Consider the following 4,803-nt stretch of genomic DNA (forward strand, 5'->3'; position numbering starts at 1 on the left):
ATATATATAGTTATTTGTATTCCATTAGGAACATGTTAGGATACAGTATAGACCTCGTCCACCTTCAGAATAACCCACTAGTAAAGGTTGTATTATTATATACTTCGAACCCTAAAATTGGGCATTTGACGTGTGTGAATATAAAATTGAAGAAAGTGGAGTCAGGAAGAGGGAATACGTTTGGACATTTGTTTATTATTTGCTACAATTATTTTAACACAACGTGGTGAGAGGGATAACTTCCCTTGGCAAACAGGACACAGTCGTGTGTCGATAAGCCAGCTGGAGGAGATGTCCTCCTGGGGCTAAAAGCAACAGTAGCATCCACCCCTAGGGGTCAGCCACACTTAAGTGGCAATATACTACACTATATATATATATATATATATATATATATTATCGAGTTAGAAAACAGAGCAATCTAATGGATACATAATTTATTAATTGTTAATTAATTAATAAATTAATTTGTATCCATTAAATCTCTTTGTTTTCTAATTCGATAATGATATTCTATAATATTCTATATAATATATTCATTGAAGAAATATCTCTTCAATACATAATATATCAGACCAGTGTATTTTAGATGAAAATATCCCTATAAGGTGTTTAAATATCCTCATTGTGACTACATATACATACATACATACATTATATATATACACACACACACACACATATATATAGTGTGTGTTGACATCTGGTTCTGGTTTCTTTATATTCCTGTAACTTAGCAGTTCAGCTTTCAATACTGATAGAATACCAGACTCAAAAGATATATAAATACAGGGATCAATTCATTGGACTAAACTCTTCAAAGTGGTGCCCCAGCATGGCCACAGTCCAACGACTGAAACAAGTAAAACAAAAGTTAATAAACACATTGGTAACTACTCACTATTAATGGACAGAATAATTCTACCTGAGTATAGATGACACATTCCTTTTTTCCCCACTTCTTTGTCGGGTGCTAACCACAATACCAATTAAATTATCAATTATCAACTATTATCTTAACGAAACACTCATATAGAAAAAAGAAAAAAAAAACTAGCTCCAACTGAATGCAGTATGAAATAAAATGAGGAATGTTTCCTTCATACTGATTTAAATATAAATAATAATTGATTACGCAGTATAATGAAGCTAATTATAAGGTAGACCGTGTAAGAAAGTAAAAGTGGTCTTTCTTTTTGTTGAATTGGAAACTGACAAAAGTAGTTGGGAATGGACAATGAGTCATAATACTACAATTATTTAATGGTTACTAACATTTTACGAAAGACAATAATATAATTTTTTTTAAAAATCATTTACTGATATCACTTATAGAAAACCATTGAGGTTCTGTGATGAGTTGCAGCTGAAATCTCAAACCAACATCTATACAAGTCATCATCATTATCATCTTCATTGGTTTAGCCATGCAGCATCGGAACTGACCATATCAGACCAAAGTATTTTACGTAATTTTTCCAGTTGACTAGATCTGGCCTCTCACACCTGCTCTACATTGTAAAGATAAACAATCACATTATCAAAATCTCAAAGCTACAAGATAATGCAGGATTAATTCAAAACAGTGTGAATAAATAAACATTATATTTAACAGAGTAATCTTAATGCCAAAGGATTAATGCTGAATTTTCCATGCCTGCATGGGTCAGAGGGAATATGTCGAGGTAGGTTTTCTACAGCCAGATGCCCTTCCTGTCACCAACCCTCACCAGTTTTCAACTAAGGGTAATATTTCCCAATGACTGGATGTGTTTTCACAAAAGACTGGAAACAAACGACACAGCTTGAATGACAATGGCACTCGTTTACAACTATTGCATGAAGTCATGGCAAGAAGACAGTAACACACACACACAAACACAATACATGCATACACATCACAGTACTGACCAGACTATCAGATACTGTTACACATCACTGGTTGCAATGCGCTTTAATTCAATGACATTATCATCAGTTTACATTTACTACAGCAATCATCGTCATCATCATCATCAACCCTGGATATTACCGTCTTGAGTCCTAGAACTCACAGAGTCAGTTACCGGGTTTCCATGGTGTATAAACTGGCACTCTGTTGATTGTGACAAGAGTTCCAGTTGATCCGATCAATAGAACAGCCTGCTTGTGAAATTAATGTGCAAGTGGCTGAGCACTCCACAGACATGTGTACCCTTAACATAGTTCTCAAGGAGATTCAGTTTAAATCAAAATGTAACAAGATTGGCCCTTTGAAATATGGGTACAACTTATTTTTGCCAGCTGAGTTGACTGGAGCAACGTGAAATAAAGTGTCTTGCTCAAGGACAGCATGAGGCACTGTCAGGAATTGAGCTCATGACTTCATGATTGTAAGCCAAATACCTTAGCCACTTGGCCACCCTGCCTCCACCCATGGTGTATAAATGACCAAGATCACAGCATCCTCCACAGAACGGGATGTCAGTCCATCGCAGAGTTATTCATTTACACCCAAGAGGACTGGGCTGAAGTGAAGCAAAATGTTTTGCTCAAGAACACAACACACTACCCAGTCGGAGAATTGAAATCACAATCTTGTGATTGTGAGTGCAATATTCTAAGCAGTAGGCCATGCGCTTACATTTACCAGATTACAATAACGAACAAAGAATTTAATAATGACAGTATTACCAAACGAAAGTAGTCACTGAAGAGGTGGGAGGGGGCAGGACTTTCACATTCTAAGTCCACCAATTAAAGGATTAACTTTACAATGAGGTTTACACTAATATAAAATAGCCACTGGTCAATCATTTTAATCTTCTACAGATTGATTATGTACTTTTATCTTTGTTCCAGATTTAAATTGTTTATTGTCCACTAATTTACTTTAAATCTGTATTAATTTTACCATAAAAATTAAAACCAACCAGCAGAAAAAAAACTCAGTAGTCAATGAAATTTAAATCTTTAATTAGTTTTAATTAGTTCTTCCTCTGAAAAAACTGATGAAAACAAAAGCTTATTACGGTGATCTCTGTTGGAATAGCATGCCATTTTCACTTTGTCAAACTGCAGCAGGCATCACTAACTTTCTCGACAGCTGTGGAAAGACATTTTTATATCTTTATGTCCTGCATCCATCTTGTTTGTTGTCAAGGATATTTTGGGGTACAATTAAGAATTGTTTTTGTGTTGTGGTTAAGACGGCAACAACAAACATTGTAAACAGTCTAATATAGCCATACCCACCCATGCCCCACACACACATAACTAAAAATAAGAACACAAAAATAGTTCAACAACAACACGGAAATGAGCAACAAAAACATTACTGAACAAAAACAACAGCAGAAAATGTAATTCTTAATTAAACCAAATATATCTTGATGACAAAGAGGCCATGACACTGAAAAAAATGATACTGCAGCGACCAAACAAAGTGACTGGCAGCTATCATTTGACATAAATGAAACTGGTATGTTATTAACAATGATCAACCTCGTTATAATTAAATCATGTGAGTGAATAAATGGAGTGAATAAACAAACTTCACTTTGGCCGTTGCCAGTACCGCCAGACTGGCCCTCATGCCGGTGGCACATAAAAAGCACCCACTACACTCTTGGAGTGGTTGACGTTAGGAAGGGCATCCAGCTGTAGAAACCTTGCCAGATCAGATTGGTGCCTGGTGTAGCTATCTGGTTCGCCAGTCCCCACTCAAATCGTCCAACCCATGCTAGCATGGAAAGCAGACATTAAATGTTGATGATGATGATAGAAGTGAAGGCCCTCAGCGCCCATTAATGTTTACTACCAATTCCCATATTCAGTATTCATAATGTAAAGAAGAGAGTGTCACTGCTAAGATGGAGAAAAAAAATGGTCTAAAAGAACAGCAGCTCTAAATATAATCATTGATACGGAGTTGAGCAGACTTGCTAGTGCTGCTGTTGGCATCTTCTCCAGTGCCAGCAGCAGAATAAAAGACACTCAATCACCATGTTTAGAAAACGGTTGGAGATAGGAAAAAGGATCCAAGCATAAAAAAAAAGAAATGTGCCAAACAAACATGGCATTTCTACAACACATTTGGGTTTGCTTGGTGTGTGTGTGTGTGTGCATGTGTGTGTGCGTGCATGAGTGTGTGCCTGAGCTTGTGTGTGTGTGTGTGCATGCCTGTGTGCATTTGCCTCATAGCAATGATTGCAAGTATTAGCCAGATAGCAAGACTCATCCAGTCCATGCTAGCATAGTAAAACGGATAACGAAGTGATGATATGAAACTACAACTACTACTACTACTACCACCACTGCTATCACCATCACCACCACTTTCACCACTACTATAATTACAATTGCTACGACTGCAGAGACAGAAGAAGTCAGAAATGTCAGTCGTCTGCTCAACTATTAATTGGTTGTTTGTTATTATATTTTAATGTCTTGTGTGGATGAATGTGGGGAGATAGTGTGAAAGAGAGAGAGAGTGAAACAGAGAGAAAGAGAGTGAGAGATGGTGGTAGTGGGGGGGGGGGTCACTTATGATTGTTTTATACCAATCATTTTCGGTACAAAACATGAACACAGTTTTCTTTTACTTTTACTTGTTTCAGTCATTAGACTGCAGCCATGCTGGGGCACTCCACTGAATAACTTCTAGTCAAATGAATCAACGCCAGTATCTATTATTCTTAAGCCTGATATTTATTTTATCCGTCTCTTTTGTAGGGATGTAAACACACCAACACTGGTTGTAGAGCAGTAGTGGAGGACAAAGACAGAGACCACCCACCCCCACACGCACACACACATGTAAGA

This window comes from Octopus bimaculoides, chromosome 8, assembly GCF_001194135.2.
Source record: "Octopus bimaculoides isolate UCB-OBI-ISO-001 chromosome 8, ASM119413v2, whole genome shotgun sequence".
In the NCBI taxonomy this organism is placed as follows: domain Eukaryota; kingdom Metazoa; phylum Mollusca; class Cephalopoda; order Octopoda; family Octopodidae; genus Octopus; species Octopus bimaculoides.